This window comes from Dryobates pubescens, chromosome 2 (genome assembly GCF_014839835.1).
Source record: "Dryobates pubescens isolate bDryPub1 chromosome 2, bDryPub1.pri, whole genome shotgun sequence".
NCBI classification, from domain to species: Eukaryota; Metazoa; Chordata; class Aves; order Piciformes; family Picidae; genus Dryobates; species Dryobates pubescens.
The window spans coordinates 17,089,568-17,115,822 of NC_071613.1; the positions used below are offsets into that span (position 1 = coordinate 17,089,568).

At 43.3% G+C, this 26,255-nt stretch overlaps 1 protein-coding gene across 1 annotated transcript in view; it reads right to left on the reverse strand.

The window, feature by feature from the left end:
- The window catches only part of ALK (ALK receptor tyrosine kinase), a 357,461-nt gene that overhangs the window by 191,938 nt on the left and 139,268 nt on the right, over positions 1-26,255 (reverse strand). The gene's annotated exons all lie outside the window — the stretch shown is intronic.

Sequence of the window (26,255 nt, forward strand, 5' to 3'; positions counted from 1 at the left end):
AAAAGGATCTCAAAAGATCATCTACTCCAATCCCCCTGCCAGGGCAGGATCACCTAGAGAAGATCACACATGAACAAGTTCAGGCAGGTTTTGAATGTCTCCAGAGCAGGAGACTCCAGCCAAGGTTGTCTGTGCCAATCCATTCGGAAAGTTTGACCACTTTATATTAAACCCACATTTGGATGACCCAAATGAAAGATTACATGTAGATTTAACTCAAAGAAAAGGCACAAAGTGGGAAAAAGACATAAATATCAAAGGCTGAGGAAAGACTCAACCAACCAGGAGACTTAGATTAGGCAGGTGATTAAGGAGTTTTAGGCTTAGGTTGTTTATTTCATTGTGTTCAGTTTTGGAGGCCCTCACTACAAGGACATTGAGTAGCTAGAGTGTGTGCAGAGAAGGGCAACAAAGCTGGTGAAGGGCCTGGAGAACAAGGCAGGTGAGGAGCAGCTGAAGGAACTGAGGTTGTTTAGTCTGAAGAAGAGAAGGCTGAGGGGAGACCTTCTCACTTTTTACAGCTCCCCGAAAGGAGGTTGTAGGAAGGTGGGGGCTGGTCTCTTTTCACAAGTAACTAGAGATAGGATGAGAGGAAATGGTCTCAAGCTACACAAGGGGAGATTTACATTCAAAATTAGGAAAAGTGTAATTCCTGTGTGATGGTTATTAAAGTTATGAATATGAAATATGAAAATATTAATTACCAAATTATTAATAACCGGTAAATCACTAACTTATATACCTGTTCTAGTGCACGTTCGTGAAATACATTCCATAAGTGGCTTAGATGGTTATGATTAGAACTTAATTGAACTATCTGCAGACTATTTCTGTATTCATATAACAAAGGGTGCAGTTCTGCCGCTTGGCCACTAGATGGCGACTCGGAGGGACGCGGTTGGCTCCTGGCTATATACAGCAAAGTTACATCTTTCCATGCGTCAGCGATTACTCCGCTGGACGCGGATACTTTGAACTGAGTGCTAGTGGATGGAAAACACGTGGAAGATACTCTGTGGCTGTTGTTTATAGCAAGGTGGGGGTCCGGCAGGCTACTGTCGCTGGGCTGGTTCCTAGTCGAGTTGGACGGCGGCGTTGGGTTACTGTCTCCTCTCTCCGCAGCAATGGAGACGGAATAATGGAACCTGGGCTTAGCGCGGAAGCAGGTTCCCTTCAGGACTCGGTCGATTCCCTCCAAACACGGATCGGCCTTGGCCGGAGGCGGCCCGCCCGGCAGGGCGGGGCGACGGTTGCCGATAGGCGGGCTCGGATGTTTCCGATCAGACGACAGCAGGCAAAGCTACGGGGTCGACCGGCTACTGCGATTCTCGGGGGCTGATGTAAACAGCCTCGGGAAGAGAATGCGGCTGTGTTAAGCGGCGGCTTGTCGTTTACTGGGCTTAAAGGAATAGCGGGACGTTCGGAGTGGTCCCTGGTTTGGTGCAGTATACGCACGAACAATGCTAGGCATATATGGATTCAGTCTCAATCAAGTCCTTTGTCCCCGACAACTGGGCAGATCACACCCTCGGGGGCTGGTTCAGTCCTCCGGTGGCACAGCGGGCTCTCCCGGTCGGCACGGCTGGCTGTGGCGACGCTGGGCTTCTTGGGCTCAGCGAAGGTCCTCCCTCTGATGATCCTCACTCTTGATTCTCACCATGCAGAGGCTTTCAATAGGCGCGCACGTATGACAGAAGCTACCCACAATAAACTCAATGGCAGAGGCTATAGCGCGAGAGTTGCTCCCTCGACCAAGTACAAAGACAAAGAGGGGGCAACTTGTTTACCAGCTGGGGTGATACTTACAGAGTCCTCAAGGCTGGGCTTGACCAATGGGCACTCTCGTAAACAACTGGCTCCAGCCGATACAAAGCCTGAAGCTAGAGTTATGCCCATATTTGGTGTTTGCACCAGCACTGCATGCGCTGGGTGCGTGCTGGCCTGGCTAATGCCTTGGCTTTTGTCTTCCTTCTGAAGGAGGGGGAACTTCTCCACATGCTGGGACAAGATTCAACATCTGGGCATAATGTGCCTTCACCACATACTGCAAGAGTGGTCAGGCATTGGAACAGGCTGCCCAGGGAGGTGGTGGAGTCTCCACCCCTGGAGATGTTAAAAAACCTGTACGTATGGCACTTTGGGACATGGTTTGATGGCCATGGTGGTGGGGGGGTGGCAGTTGGACTGGATGATCTTAAAGGTCCTGGACTTCATCCCTTATCTCTGTAACTTCTCAAGTGTGGTCCAGACCCGAAGATTACATCCTTGTTTCAGTGGGATCCAGAACTGACAGCTAAATGTAAATATCTATGTTTAACAACACTTTCTATCTATTCCTCTCACTCAAATAAAGAGCCCAACAGCTTTAGTTTTGATCTTCTATAAACAGAAGTGTGCAGCATTCTTAGGTCATTAGAGTCAGGATAAAGGCCTGAAATAATTTTATTTCTTCAGCAATTCATTCTAATGTTTTAATTTTATATGCAGCTAATCCACATTAAACATTTCATTATTATCCAGTACATTGACTCCTTTGGCCTAATTCTATTTCAGTACAATCTGAGGCTTATCCAGTGGGACAGAGGTAATGTATTTTCATCACACTGCTGCTCATTTCAGGTAAGTCAAATTACTCCCTTTTGGCAACTGACCAATTTACCAATTTGTCCACAGAGCAGGCACACTGGGGTGTGTAGCTGGTAAATGAAAGGTGCAGTTAGGGAAATGAAAGGGACCAATCTTTGAAGCAAGAAGAATTGTGATATTCCACGGATTCTTGCAAGTCTGGTCAGATAATCAAGAAAATGACATTTCATTTGCTGGAGCATCCATCAGTAAAGCCTGTTTGTTAACACTTACAGCGTACAGATTTGATGAGCAGTCTAATTTCACAGAGAGGGAGAAACTAAGGCTCAAAAGTGCCACAGTTTAAACCTCTTTTTAAGTGCAAATGAATTTTTGCAGAAGCAGCAGCTTGTTTTTGAAAATACCAAAAGCTGACTCTCCAGAGGAATGATCTTCCCCAGCATTGGGCATGACTCAAATGAGATCCAGGCTGTCTCAGAAAATGGAGAGGGCCACAAATGGATCCTGCTCACTTTCACCTCAATGTCTAAGCTGTGGACCAACCACAAGGTGCTAAACAGCCACTCTGAGTCCTGCAGCAGTTCACAGAATCATAGGACTGTTGAGGCTGGAAGAGATCTTTGAGATTATCAAGCCCAGCTGCATACCCAGAGCTCACAATCTACCACTACTGCTAAGGCACTACCACTAAACTATGTCCCTCAGCACCACATCCACATGTTTTTTAAATACCTCCAGGGATGATGGCTCCACCCCCTCCCTGGGCAGCCTGTTCAAATGCTTGATAACCCTTTCTGTGAAGAAACTGTTCCTAATCTCCAATCTGAACCACCCCTGGCACAATTCAAGGCCATGTCCTCTTGTCCTTTCACTTATTGCACATGAGAAGAGACCAACCCCCACTTCACTCCAATTTCTTTTGAGGTTGTTGCAGAGGGCAATAAGGTCTCCCCTCAGCCTCCTCTTCTGAAGACTAAACAACTCCAATTTCATCAAATGCTACTCATAAGGCTTGTGTTCAAGGCCCTTTGCCAGCTTTGTTGCTCTTCTAATCCTAAATGAGACAATGCTCATCTCATCCTAAAATGGATCTGGTGAATTGTCCTTTGGTGATTCCCATTTCTCTCCACTGAACTGGGAGCTCAGACAGGAATATCTCACTCTCAGATGCTGGTTTAGAACAGAGGAACTGCACTTGTCCTCACAGATGTCCCCTTTGAAAAAAGTCTCATTTGGCAATCCATCTCAGGTCAAACCCATGGCAATATAATGGAGAGCTAAAAATGACAGCTGGATTCCTGTCAACTCCCACATTTCCCTCCCATCCACACATTTATCATAAGCATCCTTGTCAAGAACAGGGCTCTTGACACCAGCATCATGTTAATAACACACCTAAAACTAGAAAACATTGGTGCTGAAAGAAACTGGCAGCAATGTGGAAGGTACAGCCTGTGCAGATGCCAAGGTTTGTAACCAGAATGAAATGTGGTCACAGCATCTATTATTATTTTTAATAACAAGATTCCTTTATGTGAAATAATAGCCTTTAATCCCATTCCTAATGGAATGCTTTGATGAGTTTAAACAAAGTCTGCCACCACAGTTACACATACACAGGATTTTTGCTGGTCAGTAAAATACAAACAAAACCCCAGCCACATGTATCATCCTTCCCTGCCTCTCTCTTTTGTTGCAAACAAAAGAGAATTAGAGCACTAAATCCTGGGGCTTTAATTGTACCATCCCCATAAGAACACTAAATCTGTGACATGAAAGGCAGCAGAGAGACTTCTGCTGGTGGCAGAAAGATACTAAGCATTGCAGTAATTGCTGATGGTAACTTGCCAGGTGTGAGAGCCATTTGCTCATCTTACTGCCTTGCAACAGGGACTCAGCTTTCAAAAACAACAAATAAACAAAAGCAGGTCTCATCCCTTCTTTTCTTGCAGTCGGCTTCCAGGGACAGTCTCTCTTATGCCCTGACCTGGGGCCAGGTTTGAAACGTCAGTGAAGTCCAGAAGTAGACAAGGGTAGCTGCTGCAGCAAATTTGGGAGGTAATCATTAACCTCCTTTGGTCTGGCTTCGGATTTCTACTTTTTCTACAGGGCTCACACTTTGCAGTTGTGGCTTATTACTTACCACAGGGCCACTTCTACCCTCTGAATGATATTGCTAACAGGAACACAATTTTGCCATGGTGTGGGCTATCCTGGCACAGCCTCTCAGGATCTCAGAATCATAGAACGCAGTGGGATGGGAGGGACCTCCAGACCTCATGTAGTCCAAAGCCCTTGAAGTAAGCAGGGACATCCCAAACAAGGTCAGGTTGCTCAGAGTCCCATCAAGCCTGACCAAGAATGTCTCCTGGGATGGGGCCTCCATCACCTCCCTAGGCAACCTATTCCAGCGTCTCACCACCCTCATACTAAATAACATCTTCCTGATATCCAATCTAAATCTACCCTGCTGCAGTTTAAAACCATTGTCCCCTGCCCTAGCACTACAAGCCCATCTTATAGCGGATGTTAGGTGGAAGACTCCCACACTACACTGCTGTGAAGTGGTCTCTCTAAAGGACATGGCTATTTCACTGTGTTGGCCTCACCACCCATGCACTCGAGTCAGAAATGCCCTCCTAGTGCATTTGTGGGGAGCTGACCACCTGGGGGAGAGCAGCTCCTGGGCAAATGCTAGAGCTATGACATAGGGTATTGCTTTTGGGGTTTTTTTTTAATAGCTTTAAAAATGAGAAAAGAAACCAAGCTTTGTTCTTGCTTTTGAAAGATGACTTCTCTGCCACCTCCAGCATCCTCTTTTTGTTCTTACTGCTTGTCTAGTCCACAAACATTGAGGTGCTGGAGAGTGTCCAGGGAAGAGCGACAAAGCTGGTGAAGGATCTGGAGAACAGGATGGTGAGGAGCAGTTGAGGTTTAGTCTGGAGAAGAGGAAGCTGAGGGGAGTCCTCTTTGCTGTCTACAACTCCCTGAAAAGAGGTTGGAGCCAGGTGGTGGTTGGTCTCTTTGACCACAAAACAAGTGATAAGACAAGAGGAAATGGCCTCAAGTTATACCTAGGGCAATTTAGATTGGATATTACGAAGAATTTCTGAAAGAAGACATTGGAGCAAACATTATCAGACCTTGGAACAATGTACACAATGTACACAACAGGTGTCTGCTCTGGTTGTTATAGGAACTCACCAATCTGCTCTGGAATAAGCAGATCTAACTGCAAGTGTGTGAACAGGAATCTTCAAATGATGCCTCTGCATTTTGTGTTTTTCTAGCAAGCATTTCAGCTTTGGAGATGACCAAATGCAGCTCTGATAGTTCCTACAAAATCACAGAAGTGCTGAGGTTGGAAAAGACCTTTAAGATCAAGTCCAATCATCAGCCTAGTACTTGACTAAACCACATGCTTAAGCACTATGTCTACATGACTCTTAAATACGTCCAGTGATGGTGACTCCACCACCTCCCTGCATAGCCTGTTCCAATGCCTGATGAAAATGTGTAGTAGGAACAGCACTGGCCACAGGCTTCCAATAGGACTCTGTGTTCCTGGTTACAACCCTCTGAACTCTGTTAAGCTCTGTTGTCACCAATGAGTCATTTCAGGGGTCTTCTATTCCAAGTTTTAAACTGGACAGCACACCAATTTAGAAGAGAGACAGCTAAAAGGATCCCATTGCAGCTAGATATATAGCCACAGCCACAGGCACTTGGCATTTCCTGGGTCCTGAGCTCACTCCTCATCATCACGCAGAACCATGTAGTTGAAGAGGGAACAGCATTCAGTATTTTGTTCCAAACCCACCTGTGTCTGCATCAGATAACAGAAACCTTGCTAGCTGAGATTGCTCTGCTGTGATTCAGAAACTACTGGTCTCAATGCAAATACTTGACTTTCCACATTCCCTCTAAACACTCACTGCAGGAGAGCTCTACCAATAGCACTCAGCTTCTAATCATATTTTTCCCTTTCTTTAATACTTGCAGTCATAACACAATGGTTTACTCATCCTCATGTGTGGTATCTGATAACATCTCTGGCAAGTTGCTGTCACTTCAGACAAGCACACACAGAAAGATATTTACACCCCAAGCACGGGGAATTATTGTTGCTGACATAAAAGGAGTATTACAAGACAAATTAATATAACCTGAATGAAAAAGTGCTGTTGATCCTTTGGCAGCTTGTTTACAACATTTTAACATTCATGTCACAAAAAGGGAAGGATGGCTTATCAGCTTAGTAGCAAGATGTTTTTGAGATGATGAAGACAGCTTCACGCTGGGCCGTTCAGGACTAATGAGGTAACGGAGGGATTTGTAAACAAGAGAACTGATGCTAATGTACTGTGCACATGCCAGATACATTAGGAATAAAGCACCTGCCCCAAAAAAGTTTCCAAATGAAGGGGTATAGACTAGTAAGATTACAACTCAAAACCATACCAGCAGTGAAGCCTATTCCTACAATGTCTGGCTTGACATCCTTGTCTGATACGGATGCACAAAACATCTGCAACTCATGCTGGTGACTGCTCAGGCAACCCTGAGGTATTCAAAAGACAGAGCCACCACTTCATCCTAGGAACAGGGCAAACATCCTATCACTAGCCCCTTTAAAATCTGGTCAGCTATCCCATAGCTTTGAATGCATCCTTGCTAACTGCTTATATCCTAAATCTTTCCTAGTCAGTCTCAGGGTAACACAGTACAGAGCCAGGGCAGGTTCTGCTAAATGGCCTCAAGACACGCAGCAAGGTCAGTGCACACTGTGGCATCCTTTGACCTTTATGAAGCTGTAGCCTAGGAAAGATGTCTGCAGCCCAAAAATCCCATGACTTTGCAATAGGAAATAAGGTTCTACAGAAAAGTATTCACTGCAGGAAGTAGCAAACAGCTCATCTAAGACACATGGAGGCAACTCCTCAATTTGTGCCTGAGGTCTAGGATTTCCAGCATGAGATGCTCTTGCACACCTGATGTCACACAATCAAATGAGGTGCTAAAGACAAGACATCAAACAGGGCAGTGGAGCATGAAAGTCAGTTACAAGAGTGGCAAGCATTAGAATTCACAAAGAGGGAAGTCTGCAGGATTTGAAAATCATATTTAGCAACACACAAGCAGACCTCCAAACAGAGAGGATGGAGCCAGGCTCTGCTTGGTGATGCCCAGTGACAGGACAGGGGGCAATGGGTGGAAGCTGAGGCATAGGAAGTTCCATCGAAACATGAGGAAACATTTTTTCCCTGTGAGGGTGACAGAACACTGGAGCAGGCTGCCCAGGGGGGTTGTGGAGTCTCCCTCTCTAAGGGATATTCAAAACCTGCCTGGATGTGTTCCTGTGTGATCTGCTCTAGGTGGTCCTGCTCTGGCAGGGGGGTTGGATTGGATGAGCTTTGGAGGTCCCTTCCAGCCCCTCACATCCTGTGATTCTGTGAAATACCTGATACAAATTAAAGCACCCCCATGCAAATTCAAGCAGCTTTCTTTCCTAATAATTAAAGACCATAGCTTTGTTATTTTATGTAACTTCCTTGAAAAGCAAGGCTCAAAACACAGCTTGGCTGACTTCATCTGATCACAGTTATAAAGCAGCAATTTAACAACCTTTTGCAAAACTGATAGATTGTTATTCTGAACATAAACTCCATCTTCCTACTAAAAGGATTTTATTACCTTTCACGTACAAGTTCAATACTCTACCAGATTAAATTAGAGCTGTAAAAGCTATTAACAGTCAGTGTCTGTTGGGGACTGTACAGTAGGAAAAAAAAAAAATTGAATCAAGTTTTATGGTCTTTGGAGATGCTGAGTGGAGAGAACGTTTCTAGTAGTACCACAAAACATTTCACAGAACTGGTCTTTGGATTCTTCATGTTACACTTCCAAATTAGCTGCTTAAGCAAAACACTCTCACAGCAGGAGCTCAGTAGTTAGTCAAAGCCATAGAAGAACTGGGCACTACCTGAGTGACAAAATTAAGATACTGCTGTCCTTATTTTTAGGCTTATTTATATGGATTTTCTAATTGCCTCATCAAGGCTCCAAAATGTGCTGAACATAAGAATGTGAATAGTCTCTAGTGCTGAGTGCAACGTGACTGCATAAGTACCAGAAGATTTGCAACATGCTACACTTGCATCTGACTTAAAATTCATGGAGGTAACGGCCTCTGAATTATTACAGAACTTGGAGCTGAACAATTCTTAACAATCTAATTATGGTAATTGGATGATATCTTACCTCTTTTGAAGTCGATCAGAGTTCTTGCTATTAGCTTAAATAAAACCCAAATTTCAGTTCTAATACCTAGCAGGTATGTGAGCACATTTCTCTAGATGATGCAAGAGCAATTCAGAAGCACTAATGAATTCATACAGCTCTTGTGGGCATGTAATACATTTCACAAATGGACAAGTTAAGGCAGGCATTAAACAACTGCAAACAGTGTGTGGCCAAGATTGGTATCAGAGCAGAGATCTGCAAGTTAAAGGTCTTTAAAATTACCACCTCCTCAAGTATTTTTCACATCCTAAATATAAAGAGGAAGGCAAATAACCTATCAAAGCAAAATCAAGTCAAATTTTGTCCTCTCAGCAAGGCAAATGTGAATTGCCCTGGATGACTTCTCTTAAATTCAAAGAATTCATTCATGTAAAACCTTTACCCTCAAACAACCAGCATTCACTGTGATCCTTGGGAACTGCAGCAGTGCTGTGCAAATACAACTTGAGGTGAGGAAAGACAGGAGTCCTCCTGTTTCTCACACTCCAGCTCCAGAAATCTTCCTTATTAATTTACCTGTTCTCTCAGGGGCCACCCTGAAGCCTTAGAGACAGAAGCCTCCTAGCAGTGCCCTTCACACAGCTCTTTTACAGGTTTCCCCTGTTGCTTCCCTCGACTCAAGGTGTAGTGTGTGAGCTGAAGAACAAATGGACACTATTCTACACCTTGCTCACAATTTAGCAGTTTGACTCCCGATAATCCCTTACCATATCTGCATGGAAAGCTGAATCCCATCATGCCAATTACTTTAGATAGATAACAACAAAGGCTGTTTTTCTCACAAAGCATTTTACATCCGTCTTTTCCAAAGGAAAAAGTTAGAAGCAGGATGGAGAAAACAATTAAGAGCTCCAGCTATTGCCTTCCATAATGGGAGCTATAGGCAGATGCTGTTACAGCTCAATTCCTAAATGACTCAGCACTGTTAGCTCCCAGCTGAAAAGCACCGAACTGGTTAATTAAAACTTAAAATTCAATGCTGAAATTAAAACCTTTCCTAAAGAATGACAAAAGAACATTTAAAGAATTCAGCCTTGCACAGCTGATTGACCAATATGCATCTTCTCTTTTGCTGCTGACAGCTAAATGGCAATTTACTTTAGAGATCTCTCTTCTGAGACTAAAGGATGGGAGAATCTTTTCTCATCATGAGCTAGACAGAGAGACAGACTTAAAGAGAAAGCTAAGCGGAAGCCAGAGCTATCAGTAAAACCAGAGAGGCAGAATGCCTGCTCAGAGCTTCTCGCTGTGTGCAGCAGTTGAGGGCAGAGTGTGAAAGGAAGATAATGCCATGCCTCTAGCTGCCCCCTCTCTCTAGAGTGCGCTTGTCCCATTACACTCAGGATGCTAGAAGCTGAAAAGTTGAGAAGTTTGACCATACTCTGGCGCACAAGCACCCAAACAGAAACGTGCCTGGAGCAGAATGGGCATTCCAACAACTCACAGGTCAGTAACACCAGAGACCACATTAAACAAGCAGTGAGTACTGCAAGTTGCTCCCCTGAAGAATTAGAAAAGCCACAAGAGAGGGCAGTAATCAAATCTGTTTGGTGCAGTCCTTCTCCTTTTTCATTCTGTGCCAGACCTAAACTCATCACATAAAGGCCGGCATTATGTCAGCTTTAAGTGCACAAGAGCCATAACTCAGTCCACTGGAGAATCGTGAAACCAGTCCATGGATAACATAAATAAGATAAATCTTGAGGAGATGGTGTATTTTAATGTCTCATAAATTTCATCAGCCTCTCCTTTACATGCACACCTGTACTCCCATGTGCACAGTACTAGGAGACAATTAGTTGGCCAGCTGTCCCTGGAAGTATGGGTGGTGATCTTCCTACCCAGAGTTGTTGAATGCTTGATAGCACAGAACATCTGTCACCAAATCCCTTCCCACACTGAGCTCAGGCATCCTTCCTTCATCTCTATTCTCCATCCCAATGCATCCCACAGCTGCCTTTCAGTAACTCAGTTATCAGCTCTGTTTTATCAATTCTGCAAGTCAGTTTTGTCTGGCAGACCTATGTCCACTCATCTTTTTACTCCAGAGCTTCCTCATAGTTTCTGTGTTTTCCTAAGCTATCTTTGCAGGGATGAAAAGGAATAAGAGTGCCTTGGCATGCCAGTTAGAGGTGGGAAAGAAATGCAGATGGCAGAGACCCTTTGAGGACCAGTCTGCTCTCCTGTGAAAACTGGCTGCTGGTTTTCTTTCTGCTGATTCAGAACACCCACCTGACATCCACGGAGAGTAAACAAAGCAAGCTTCACCCGTACGCTTCCTGTCAAGTAGCAGACAAGTGAGGGGACAATCACCCCTCCTGCTATGTCTGACAACAGGTTAGAGCTTCTCTGAACGTTGACAGACATGCTAAAAATAATGATGTGGCAATCACTGAGAGACAACAGGAATCCAGGAGCTTACACATAATGACTTTTGCCTTCACCTTCAGATCGCTTATAAAAAGTCTTCTCCACCAGCACAGATAAACCTTGCAGTTAGATAGCGCTTTATGAATTCAAAACACACAAACATTAACTGATTAAATCTCTACAAAAGTTCATTTTTCAAATTGGAAAAGACATGCACAAAAGTGAGGGGCTTGCCTCCTTAATGCAGTAAAATGAGGCATCAAGCAGAATTAGTAGTTTGAACTGGTCGAGTGCCAACAATATCATTTATGCTAGCGGTGTTCATTTGAAAGAGCTGGTTTCATCTGCTTCCCGCAGTTAGCTCTTTAATTAAAGCTCTAATCTGCCTTGTTCGTCAAATAAAACAAATTCTCCTCTCTATCCTAGAGACAGTGCCACAGGTGAAGAAAGGGGGATGGGTCAGATGAAGGTGACACCTCCTGGTGAGATCAGATCTCAATAGACTGAACTTCAGCCATCCGGTCTTGGTTCTGACCTCAAGTTTACCAAGGCTTCTCTGGAGCGAAGCTCTGCCATTCACTGCCAAGTTCACAGAATCACAAAGCATTAGGGGCTGGAAGGGATCTTGAAAGATCATCCAGTCCAACCCCTCTGCCAGGGCCAGATCATCTACAGTAGGTCACACAGGAACGCATCCAGGTAGGCTTTGAATGTCGCCAGAGAAGGAGACTCCACAACCTCTCTGGGCAGCCTGCTCCAGGGCTCTATCATCCTCAGTGTGAAAAAGTGTTTCCTTATGTTCACATGGAGCCTCCTCTGCTCCAGCTTGCACCCATTGCCCCTTGTCCTATCACTGGACATCACGGAGCAGAGCCTGGCTCCATCCTCCTGACACTGCCCTTCATATCTTTATAAACAGGAATGAGGTCACCCTTCAGGCTCCTCTTCTCCAAGCTAAAGAGCCTCAGCTCCCTCAGTCTTTCCTCAGCATGGAGACGTTCCACTCCCTTCAGCATCTTTGTGGCTCTGCACTGGACTCTTCAAGCAGTTCCCTGAGGTTCTTTAATTGAGGGGCCCAGAATTGGACATAATACTCCAGATGTGGCCTTATCAGGGCAGAGTAGAGGAAAGAACCTCTCTGGACCTACTAACCACTCCCCCTTCTAATCCACCCCAGGTTACCATTGGCCTTCTCGGCCACAAGGGCACATTGCTGGCTCATAGTCATCCTTCTGTCCACCAGGAACCCCAAGTCCCTCTCCTCTGTGCTGCCCTCCAGCAGGTCAGTCCACAGCCTATACTGAGGAGGAGCTTCAGTCAACAGTGACCATCAAAGCCTGTGTCTCTCAAAATATTTTTGCTACAGCACCAAACCATCATTCCTGTGCCTTGTCTCTTCAGTTTGCTGTTCTTAATGTGGCACAGAAATTACATTTCTGCTGAGGAATAGCCATTGTTTCTTTACTTACTCTGCAAACTGCCTATCACACTTTTGGGCTCTGAATACAACAAACTGACTGAAATAATAAAGACAGAGGTTTTTCCAGTACAGACAACCAAGCCCCCTGCTCCTCCTGCAAGCAAATCCCTATGGGGCTTCAATGTGGGTTTCACATGAGTACAAATCGTGGCAGTTCAAGCTCTCTGTGAACATTATGGATGATTGACTGTACAGCTCTTTGGTTCTAAAAGCAAAAAAACCCACAGCCACAGGGGACCTGCCCACTGAACAGGGTATGCCAATTATCTCACATGTTGGAATCTTCCTTTCACTATGCCTTTTCAATCAATTTTGCTTCGCAAGAGATAAATGTTTACCTTCAAACAACCCAACAAATGTGGACAATGTAAAGCCTAGCCATAACGGAGAAATAGTACGTGAAATTCAATTACAAAGCACTGACACACACCCTAGGAGTTTTCTTCTTCATGGAACAATCAGAACAAAACAATTCACTGCCTTTGAAATGTCATCACAGCCCTACCAAGTATTTTTTGCCTCAAACAGAGAAAGTCACATTACTGTTGAGAGAGAGATGAGGGGTGGTGTATCTGCAAAGCAGTACAAAGTTCTTCTGAGCAGCTACACTCATTTTTCAGTCTTACTGAAACTATCTAATGAGAGGCGGGGAAAAAACCAAATAGTCAGACTTATCCTTCTGTTGGCATCCTGGATAAATTACCTCTAGCTCAGTGACATTCTAATTTTCTAGAAACAGGCACGGTTATGCTAAGAAGGTTATGACTCGTGCAAGAATCTTGGTTACAATTATTCCATCCTCTTTACAGTTCCCTAAAATAAAGGAGAAATTTCATTCTGTTTGTTTTCTGTTGGCTGTAGACTGAGAGAACTTCTGTTCCATTAAAAGGCTCTCTCTCTACTCTAGTTTTAGCCTGGAGATAACAGAACAAGGACTGGATGGCAGGGCAGATTGTGGCTCAGGGTTAGTTTTACACAGTCCAGGATGGCACTCAAGAGCTTAGAAGCTGGTTGTGTCTGACAGTGGTTCTGGCTGGCGGTTACAGTGAGTCCTCATCATAAAGCCATTACCATGGTCACCACACCAAAGCAAGGTATTAAGAAAAGTTTCTTTTGCTGAAGGTCAGGCACTGGAACAGGCTGCCCAGGGAGGTGGTGGTTACAAAGAGTGTTTATTGTTATGGTGATAGGTGAAATGTAAATAGAAACAGACATACATAATATAAATGTAGATATAAATAGCTATAAAAACACCTGGAGGTGTTCAAGAAACATATGGACATGGCACTCTGGGACATGGTTTAATGTCCCAGTGGTCATGGTGGTCTTAGGTAGATGGTTGGACTCAATCTTAGAGGTCTTTTCCAACTGAAACAATTCTATGATTCTATAGTTTGGAGAGGTGGTGTAAGTGAAACATGTGGTTCCTACAGCAGATTTACACCTTGGTGCTGTCTCATTCTAGCTGAGCTAAGCCCCAATGGAGCAAAACCACAGCGACTATTACTTTTGAAATGAACAGGTAGCAGAACAGGTATCATATGCAAGAGGTACAGACACGATTTAGGAGCTCAAAAAGATCTGGCTTATTGAGTGGGGACAGCTGACCTTCACACAAGTATCCTTCCCCTCAGCTTTTCACTGACAATAGGTGATTTACCTGCTAGTAAAGCACTCGTAGAAACACCTCATTTCACAAACTCATGCATTATGATAAACTGGTGCAGTGTTTTATGCAATATGGTGTAGGTCAAAGTCAAAAATAAGCAGAGTGAATTTAAGATACTTCTGGGAAACCACCCATATTGTCTTTAAATTCACTAAGGTCACTGGTGTTCTACAGAGCAACAAGGAAAGATGCTTAGGTTTAGTTTTAATAAGGCTGCTTCTAAAAGCTTGTGTTGTAAATCATCATATTATTAAAAGAGGAAAGATCTTAGCTGCTAATTCACTTTTACAACATTCATGTAATTTGCCTACAGTATGCATTTCACTTGCAAGTCACTTTGCCTTCCTTTCCTAACCGGAGGCATTAGCACAAGTCTGCCAACATTTGTGGCAAGGGCTAACTTGTTTAAACCCAGAAAAGATTTTGCTTTCTTTGACTTCAACCAAAAGCTTATGACCACCTGTCAAATGATCCAAGGTTCAATAAACCCATGTTTTTTTGAAAGCATCACTTCTGGCCTTAAATCAGTCTGACAGCCTTCTTTTAAGGATGGAAAATAAACTCCCCTAGGAATAAGCCAGTGGAGGCAGCAGACATGTAAGCTGTACTACAACAATGAAAAGCAAACAGAGACTTCTCCTATTTCTTGTGACATCCAGCCACACAGGATTTACTGCTATGGCTTTTCAATAACCTGAGTCCTACACAGGGCCAATGTGCTATGTGCTGTTATGAACTGGCTGGTTGAGACTCCATAAAGGTTAGAGAAGATACCCAAGCTTCACCAAATAACTCTCCCTCCTTCTTTTCCTTTCAGGCAAAGGTAAATATTGCAAGGTCATACGCAGCAGAACTCCACTGCTGACAGCACATCACTATGGAGGCACTAATAAGCCCACAGGTATTTGTGCATATATATCACATTTGACAGTGTGCACTTTTACAGTTCCCTCAGGCAGTATTTTTCATCCTAAGTGGCAAGGTTTTAATGTTTTTCTATTAAACTGTTTTTTAAAAGAAGGGAACAACATGGTTTTTCTGTTCATTACAAAAGCAGAACTGATCCTGAAGGGAATGTTGGAGAGACTTGGAGGCTGAGGAGGCTTTCAAACAATTTCCATCTTTGAAGATAAGCTATCAAGGTACCCAATCTAGTTAAGTCTCAGTATGGGTAGCCCTAGTTTTAACAGGTTGGTTTTGTTTGTTGTTGGTTGGGTTTTTTGTTTATTTTGTTTTGGTTTTTCCTTTTCTCTTCCTTTTGTCCACCAATACCCTCAAGTCCCTCTCTGCAAAGGGTGTTCAAAGGTTTGACACCAGCCTGCTATTTGCAGGTTGGAATACTCTGTGTGAAAGGAGGTAAAGGCTGATGGAGGATCATGATTCATAAAGACCCAGAACATAAACCACTCTGAAATATAAAAGCACTCTAAGGAATCAAAATATTTCATATTTTGCAGGGAGCTTAAGTACTGGGTAAGGCTACCACCACCTACATTACAGCATGCAGAATAATCTTGGCTTTCTACAAATAACAGTGACAATTTGTTCCTTGGCTTCTAGACTTCCAGCAGGGCTATCAATTTATGACAGAGGGTTTCTGTCATGTGGATGCTCACACAGTTGGAAACTGAGTTGCAGCTGCTCTTTATTTCATGCAGATCATCCTAAAACCTTCACAGCTGGTAAATTTTGGCCTTTATAATTCAGATACTTTTAATGTAGTACCTTTCCTCCCCAGCCAGCTGCTTCCAAAAAATTCAAATCCTATCTGCCTTACTGTTTAGTCAGTGATGCACCCTCTCACAGATGCTGACACTGTCTGCAACTTTGCAGTTATTATTTCAGATAGATTCAGAAGATTCTCCCCCACCTTGGCACTCAGGGTATCAGGGGAGACTGAGGAAGATCTAAATTATAAGATACTTGCCACTTTCAGGGAACAAGCATTACCATCCTAGTTGTTTAGTATCAGGGTCTACTTGAACCTAAAACTGGCTTGATGTCCAGATGGGGATGGGTGACAAGCGGTGGCCCTCAGGGGTCCATATTGGTACCAGTGCTGTTCAGTATCTTTAGCGACGATATAGACAGTGAGGCGGCCTGCACCCTCAGCAAGCTTGCTGATGATACCAAGCTGACAGGTGCAATTGACATGAGTGAGGGATGAGATGCAACCCAAAGGAACCTAGACAGGCTGGAGAAGTGGGCTCAGGGAACCTGATGAGGTTCAGTAAGGCAAAGTGCAAGATCCTGCACCTAGGCTGGGACAATCCCCATTATTGATATTCCACATGTGGTCTAACTAGGGCTAGTAGAGGGGGAGGAGAACTTGCTGGACACTCTCTTATCAATACACTCAAGGAGACCATTGACCTTCTTGGCCACCAGGGCACATCACTCTCCCATGGATAACTTGTTATCACCCACGACTTCAGGGTCCTTCTCTGTGGAGCTACCCTCCAGCAGGTCATGCCCTAACTTGTACTCATGCATAGTGTTATTCTTCTCAAGGTGCAGAACTCTATGCTTAACCTTGTTGAACTTCTTTAGGTTACACATATCTATATAAGCAAGTTGAGATTTTATATATATATATATATATATATATATATATATATATTTAGCATTATATGTATATTATTATATATATATGTGTGTGTGTATATATAGTATTTCTAGTACATTGAGGGGATATATAGCTCAAAAAAGGAAATCTATCTGTGTTTTTTCCTGAAAGCAAATAATTCTTTCCCAGTCAGCTCTCCTTACCTCACCATGCCTGGAACACTCAATACTGACAGGTGATTGCTTTGTGCTACCTTGATAACAAAGCACTTACAAAATATCTGAAAAAAAAAGGCCTCCTATGAAATGATGCTGTAGCTAATGAAGCACAGATACAGTCCCTAAAATGGGGGGGTGGTAGAATTCCAAAAGCCAAAGCCCTACAATCCCCAAACCTAACTATTAGATGTGCTGGTAATCTGGCCATGAAATCATAAAGGCTTGCCATCCCATAAATTGCAAGCATCCAGTTTGGCTGTTGCATACAAGTCACCTCAAATCCAATAAGCTTCCCTGAAAGTCTGATTATAAGTGAGATTATAACTCTATTATACTAATCACTGCAAAGAAGCAGACAAAACCCCCCCAGACCAGACAACAACCTCATCAGAGGAAAGATGACTAATGTGTGGTGGTTCACATAGGTGTTGTGGCTTTGTAATTGCTGAATTCAATTAGAGCAAAAAGAAGTTGGAGATTCTGCTGCTGCTGTGATTTGCATATTACAGTGCCTTTCAAAAACTAGAGTGTGCTGAAATCAATCCTGCAACATTCACTGCACATTACAAAAAAAGCTGGAAATTCTTGGGTAGTAAATGTCAACCTGAATTTGCAGTGAATATGCAGACATTAGAAGAGAACAGTACATAAAAGCTGTAATAAATATTTTGCATTTTTGGAGCACTTTTCATCTGAGTCTTAAAACGAGATTCATAAAATAGATCTTCTCAGTACCTACCTCATGTAAGCAAATATCATATAGGGATTTCATTTGCACATCCAGTAAAGCAGCACATTTTGAGAAAAGGCCAGCAAGCCTTTAACAGTGACAAGTAAGACTACAAAAATAGAATAAGAAATTAAGAAGCTCTTATCCAACCAAGAATCACAGAATTGTTGCATTTGGCAAAGCCCTCTAAGACACCTCCAGGGACAGTGACTCCGCTGCCTCCCTGGGCAGCCTGTTCCAATGCCTGATCACTCTTGGAGGAAAGACATTTTTTCTTGTATTGTCTAAACCTCCCCTGGTGCAACTTCAGGCCATTTCCTTTCACCCTATGACCTGATACTAGAGAGAACAGACTGACACCCAACTCGCTCCAACCTCCTTTCAGGGAGTTGTAGAGAGCAATGAGGTCTCCCCTCAGCCTCCTCTCCTGAAGACTAAACAACCCCAGTTCCTTCAGCTGCTCCTCATAAAACTTGTGTTCAAGGCCCTTCACCAGCTTCATTGCCCTTCTCTGGATATGCTCCAGCACCTCAATGTCCTTCTTGTAGTGAGGGACTCAAAACTGAACACAGCAAAGAGTAGCAAAGCAATGGTGATAGGATGCAAGGTGAGTCCCCACGGAACAAGACACAAGCAAGGTCATAAAAACATAAATTTTTTCTAAGCAAAGTATAAGATGCTGAAGGTTTGTCTGCTGGTGGGCTTGTCTTTCAAACTATTATTTTTCTGTATTTTCTTAAGCCTAATTTTTAAAAGCCCAAAGAAAAGGATGACTTAAAATGAATTGGCATTAAGCACACCGAGATCATTAACAGGCTAAACAAGAAGACGCTTCCAGGGCACCACGCTGCCTCCAGCCAAACCTCATTATCCTTCTGAACTCTAGTTAGAGAATAAATGGATTGACCTATTTATTTCATGTCTAAATTTTATTAGAGGATTAACTTATTTATTTAGCATTCAGCAATGGCAGCAGCAAAGGTATTTGTATGCTGTGAAGTGGACTAGGAGAGGCAGAGGGGGCAGCTGAATGAGCTTTGTTGATGCAAGGGGATTAGCTGTGCAGTGCAGTTTCCTGCAATCAGTATCACTGCTCATATGCATCCCTCTCTCTGTTCTAGCTACTAGCACACAGAAGCTTTCTTCTTGGTCTCACATTGTCAGTCTTTAATCACTGCTACTCTTTTTTCCTATCTCCAGTTTTGGTATTCTCCCATCCTATGCACACTGGTTTCACTTCTGTTATTACCTTCTCTGCTACAAGTAGTCTTGATGATACTTCATCATCTCTACTGGATTCTAAATCCTGCTTGCCACTGGGATTGTCTAATGATTTCCTTCTGTCTCCCTTCCTTAAAGGAGATTCAGCTATGAAATCAAAGATGAATCAGATACCAGATACAGACATTATCATCAGATTAAACCTACCACTGCTGCATGTTCCATTGCCTGTAATGAGTGAAACTGGAAGAAAACAAGAGAAAACATACTGGAACATTGGACAACCACCCAAATCTATCTCTGTGACCAAGCTATGCTAGGTGGAGTACACAGCCTAATAAATCACAGAATCATAGAATGGTCTGGGTTGGAAGGGACCTCTAAAGCTCATCTAGTCCAAGCCCCTCTGCAGTAAGCAGGGGCATCCTCAACTAGATCAGGTTGCCCAGAGCCCAATAAAGCACGTAGAAACCAAGACCATAACTCAAATGCGATCTGGCTTCCAGCACGGTAGCCCCAGGACCAAAGACTGCCTTTGAGGAAGCACAAGCATGCAGTTCAAGTCTCAGTTCTGATGCATACTTTGTGATCTTTGATGAGACTGTTTTGTTTGCTTGTTTTGAAAAGCAGCTGAGGCAGGAGTCCTTTAGGAGGTGATGAGAAACTTGACTATAACAGAGTGAAGAAGTGAAAGATGACACTTCACCAGGCTGCTAAATCCAGCTGACCACTCATGTGCCCCAAAGCCCTTCAGAAGACTAATTTCTTTGACAAGTGTTTCTGTAGACATTGGCTATACATTTCCAGGATCTTACCCCGATCTTCCCTGTGCAGAAAGGAGCAATTATCCACACCTGCATCTGATACTTGCAACTCGGTGGGCAGATAATCTTCATGTGCAAATCTACTGGCACGCTGAAACAAGCAGGTCTTTCTCCCACAGCATCTGCCCAGGCAAGGTGGTGGTATCACAGCAACAGCCACAAAATCCTGAGTGTTCAGAAAGAAATTCCCTCCCTCTGCTTCTTTGTATAAATAAGAACTAGATTTCTGTTAAGAATTTTATACAACAAGAAAAAGAAAGGCAATCGGAAATAGTGCCTAAACGTTTAAATGCAATCTTACAACAACAAAATGAATACCTGGCCCCATCCAAAGAGCACTGAAATAACTGGAAATTTCTCCATTGAAACATCTTCAAACCAGAGAAGGACAGATTTAGATTGGCTATTGGGAACAAGTTCTTTACTATGAGGGTGGTGGAGCACTGGAACAGATTGCCCAGGGAGGTGGTTGAGGCCCCTTTCCCTGGAGATATTCAAGGTGAGGCTCAGTAAGGCCCTGGGCAGCCTGATCTAGTTGGGGATGTCCCTGCTGACTGCAGGGAGGTCAGACTGGATGACCTTTGGAGGTTCCTTCTGGCCTAGAACATTATATGATCTGAATTTCATCAGTTGCAGGGAGCTTTGAAATAAAATTATGTGGAGAAAAGGTTATCTACAACAAGAGTGGTTTTTAAAGTGAATTCAGTACTTCCCTTCTCCAGGAATGTGGATCCTGGAAACCACTGTACTACAAATCATATGAATCCTGCAGTGTACCTCAGGTGTGTCTCTGGATCTGGGGGTCTTGTTTTGTTTTCAATCTGGCTGTTTTTTTGTAGCACACCTTATCAAGGTGTTTCTAAGGTGCCATAGAACAGTTGCCATAACTGTTCTATTAATTTAGCTACGAATCATCTGCAAACAGATGGAAAGGTTGTTTTACAAAATGTTCTGTACTGGAAATTATTTGATGAGTGTTTTGTGTGCAATATAGATTGTTCTACAACTGCTTAGGAAGCACATGTCTTAGAGAATTCAATATTCTTAATTCACTGTTTGAACTTCTGTGTTTGCACTGTAATGCAAATGTATCCTCTGCCTGGATGAGCATTAACTCCTTGGAGGCAGTGCTGCTTTTCCTGACTGACTGAAGGCAGCACTCCTGTGCAAAGCAAGGAAATATGAAAGATGCAGCTCACTTCTAAGAAGAGTCAGACAGAAGGAGAAGCTTAAGCCACAAAACAAATAAGCTATTTCAAGCAGAAATCTTTAGATGAGGAGGCAGCAGGCTTAGGATACTGTTTGTCAAAGCATTCCATTCTACATTCTCCACTCTTAAGTGGACTGCTCCCTATGTGATGGTCTTTAAAACCCCTTCTTAGCAAGATCCCACCCTACAAGACACTCCATGATCTACTACTGATTTAGTCCCGCGAGGCAGCTACAAGTTTTTCTTCCTCTCCCCGTTGCTTGGGCATTGGGGTGAGTGCATTTTTCAGTTGCACCCAAGGAAAAGGCAAAGTTTGTTTGAAATTGCTATCCTGTGGGGCTGTTTTTTGGAAAGAGACTGGAATAAATGCGCTGTTCCTGCCAACCTGTTTGCTTAGAACAACCATAGGTAAAAAAATTAAGAAAATGTCCCCACTACCATGCTACCACAACAGGAATCCACTCCAAGGACTGATTGACTGCACAGCTCAGAATCTTGGGCTGTACAGCTGAAGCTATCAACACAGGAGACCAATTAGTGGCAGCTCCTGTGGACAGTTTTTTGATGGAAAAGACAGACTTCTTCAACACATTTCCCACTGACTGTCAAACGCTCTGCAGACAGTGATGACTTCCAGCATCTGGTGACCCAGGTTTGAGAAGGACTGAAGCCCAACAGCAGCCTCCTGTCTTTCCCATACTCTTATTGCTGAAAAGACAGAGAACTGGTTCCATGAGGATGCCATTCAAAAACTTGTTTCAAGTTCCCCACTTGAGAAGTGAAAGAGGTGTTGAATAGGTGCCTTGGCCAATTGCATAAATCAGATTTCACTTAAGTAGCTCATGTCAACCTTGGGGGGATGTGGGGAGAAGGAGATTAAGTGTTCATTTCCAGAGACCAGCACATCTTCTGTGCTTCAAAAGCATTTGAAAGATTATAAATCAAAGCAGAGTGTGAACAGGCAAAGCTAATTCACTGCCTAGCAGTTGCATCCTTCCAATCTCCTTAGCCAGGTAACATGGCCTTTCCTTGAAAGTTACACAACAAATCAAATAAGTGGGTGCTGGGAAGAAAAGAAGAGGGGAGGAAAGGTAAAATTTATTGCTGCCTAAAAGGGAAGGTGACTCATAAGAGAGTAGGATTAACAAAGTGACAGTAGGAGACGAAGGGGGAGCGCTTTGAACTCAATCTAATGATCTAATGACTAATCTAATCCATTAAGAAAAGCAAGGGCAGGATCTTTTTCTCTGATTAACGTTGCACCTCATCCGTGTTTTTAATAAAAAATTTAATATATACTGCTCCTCAGCTATCTGCATGTTTAATTAAAATCCTGAAAGCTTCCATAAAGTGTTCATTTCACTCCATCAGGTGAAGGAGTGAAATAGCCAACCCTCCACCACGGATCTGGAAGAAACAGGGGAAAGTGAGAGAGAAAGAAAGAAAGGAAGAACTAAGCAATGAACCTTTTAAGCACAGTGTGTGAAACATCTAGACAAACACAACAAGATTTTAAACTAATATTTAATGAAGCAGGAGTTTTATTAAGGCTAGAAAGAGCATTTAATATCTGAGAAGTCTCAAAATTCTGTTCTTAAACTTCAATAATGTGAAAATGAACATAGCTTACTCTTTTAGGGACATGCAAGAACTTCATACAAAACCAGAATCGCAACCAAACTCCACACTCACCACTGACTCTACAACTGTGTGTACATTGCACATTTTGAGGAGTGGCTGAGGAAACTGAGGTTGTTTGGTCTGGAGAAAAGGATGCTGAGGAAAGACTTCCTTGCTCTCTACAGTTCCCTGGAAGGAGGTTGGAGCCAAGTGGGGGTCAGTCACTTCTCCCTAGTAACAACTAATAGGACAAGATGAAATGGCCTCAAATTGCATGACTGGAGGTTAAGGTTGGATATCAGAAGAAGTTTCTTCACTAAAAGGGTTCGTAAAGACTGGAACAGGCTCCCCAGGGAGACGGCTGAATCCCCATCCCTGAAGGTGCTTGAAAGAGGCAGAGACGTGGTGGATGGTTGGACTCAATGATTTTAAAGGTCTTTCCCAGCGGAAATGATTCTGTGATTCTATTCTGTGGTTATGCAATCACTTGGAACTCTGAGTTTCTGCTAGCAGAATAGATGCATCAGCATGTGTGCAAATAAGGTTCTACTGAGCACTATAAAAATACCTGTCCTGTTCAGACTGGCCAACTGCTGCAGTACATTTTGAAAGCTGAATACATTATTAAAATAAATAGCAGTTGAGCTATTTCTGGTTCAAAGTAATGGACAAAGATCCAGACCCCTTTCCACTCTGTCACAGCTGACTACTTGATTAGGATCTTGAATACTTTTAAAGTGGAAGCCTCTTGTCAAGGCCGCGTTCAGCTGACTGACTGGACTAGTGACGAGCCAAAAGCTCTCTGCTCAGACACCGTTCACCCTTCTGAGCACTCTGCTACTGTCCAACCAACACACTCAGTAGGGATTCAGAGGTAATCTTCAGCAATAGCACTTTGTGGGTTGCCTTTTTTTTCTTTTTAAGGTGCCAAAGTAGGTATGAAGTGTACAAGAAGGCTGCTTGTTGATCATTTGCAAATGTTTAATGTTTCAGCAAGGGCTTTTTATTATTTTAGGTATTTTATTAGTAAATTTGGCATTTACACCTTGTGACTTGTACAGTTTTGAGCAAATCACTGTTCATTCAACTCACTTTTTTTTGCCTGCTCCTCCTCCCCTCAGCTTTTTTCTGCTTGGGTTGTTGTTGTTCTTTGTTGCTGCTTTCTGTTGTTTGGTTGGTTGGTTTGTTTTAATGCAGTCAGCCTGCTGTGGGATAAGCCTGGCATATTGTGAAAGACACTGTTAAAGGAGTTCTCTAGTATAGGATAGAAACTCCTAGATAAATGCTAGAAAAAGAGGGAATTTCCAAGCAAAATTCAGCATTATGGCAGTATTTTTAAAAGGCTGAAAGAAGTGATCCTGGCATGCTGAATACCAGAAGATCAACATGGAACAGGATAAATGGCTTCAGAACTGACCGATGAGTCCTTACATGACACACAGGAGATAAGTAGCAAGTGAACAATTTCACAAAGGAGAGAGGAACAAGTCCTGCTGTATCTTATCCATTGAGAAGAATACAATAGGCAATAAAGTCTCTAATTGGCATAAAGGTTGAGTAATCATAAATAAAAGGTCAACCCATTGATTAAAAAGCAGTACAACCAACCTATTCTTTAATAAAGTTCAGTGTCAACTGGCACACAGAAAGCAAGACATGGCAATAATAGATTTGTAGAATGGTTTAGGTTGGAAGGGACCTTAAAGATCATCTAGTTCCAAGTCCCCTGCCATGGGCATTCACACCTTCCACCAGCCCAGGCTGCTCAAGGCCTCATCCAACCTGGCCTTGAACACCTCCAGGGAGGAGGCATTCATGACCTCCCTGCATAATCTGTTCCAGTGTCTCATCACCCTCACTGTAAAGAATTTCTTCCTAATATCCAGTTAAAATCTCCCCTCTTCCAGCTTAAAGCCTTTGGCCCTCATCCTTTCACTTCAAGCCCTTGTAAGAACTCCCTTCCTGGCTTTCTTGTAGGCCACCTTCCAGTACTGGAAGGCTGCTCTAAGGTGTCCCCAGCACCTTCACTTCTCCAGGCTGAACAGCCCCATCTCTCTCAGCCTGTCCCCATAGGGGCAGTTCTCCATCCCTCTGATCATCTTCATGGCCCTCCACTGGACCTGCTCCAGCAATGCCACATGCCTCTCATGCTGGGGGCACCAGAAGAGGATGCAGTAATAACTGTATGAAGAGACTTGTTCTGGCAGTGTCACTGAAAAGGATGTGGCCATAAGATCACATGGTCAGCTGAAGCTGCATTTGTCAGGCACTGCCACCAGGCTGTGCTGAGAGGTCCAACCTGTGCTGCTCTAACATGATGCCTGCACTGGGCTTTGAGCACAGTTGAGTCAAAGTTTTGGGGAGCTGGTACCTGTCTACAGCTCTTGGTTATCAGCAATATGATTCTGGGCCAGGCAGCAAGAGCAAGCAGACTGTGAGGAAGTTGGATTGCAGTTACTAAACCCTTCTACACAGAGAGGTCCTGAACTTGGCATCTTTTAAAACTGTTCTTCTATAAGCCGAAAATAAATTGGTTATACCCGAGTCATTAATTACTTTTTACTAAGAGTTGTAACACACAGTGTAAATTTTAATCAATTGCAATTTTGTCATTTTAGATCTTTCCAGAGAAGAAAAATCTAAGGTCTTAATTCTAATCAATTAAAGACACATTTGTCTAATTAGCCAGTGCCATTCAGCACAGTCACAATGAATTTGCTCTGTATATCATGTATACCTGCCCTGAGAGGTGGTGGAGTCTCCTCTAGAGACTTTCAAGACCGAGCTGGATGCATTCCTGTGTGACCTGCCCTAGGTGATCCTGCTTTGGCAGGGAGGTTGGACTCAATCTTCACAGGTTCCTTCCAACCTCTCATTCTGTGATTCCATAACTGCTGTATAAAGGATAATCTGAACGTGACCCTTTCATCCCCAAAACCCTTTCCCTATCTTTCAGTCCATGGAGATCCCCACTGGAATTACAAGTGCAACGTACTGCCATTATCAGAGATATTTTCATCCTCTCCCTTCAAAAAAACCACCACCCTGAAATGAGTCAATAACACAAGATTTTGACGATGTTTAACATGCTTTGCACAGTGCCATACAACACAGCAAGCAGAGCAAATGTTAGCCATCTGTCACCAAGGTGTATTTTTAATAAATAACTTACTGCAATCAATACAGAGATTACTAGATCAATTTCTATACACTATGTACACAGGAGGTCAGATGATCTAATGGTCTCCTTTGGCCTTAATAGCTATGAACTAATTTGTTTTCCACAGATGACCAAACATGACTCCAAGAAGAGTTTTCATTGTCTACCATTCTAGGCAAAGAAAGGGCAGGAGGATGCCACCTTGGCAGGGAAATGCTTTCTACTAGAATGGGTTTGTTTTCAATTGATACTATTCAGTTCAGACAAATTGGGATATAAATGTGGTATCTGAGAGCAC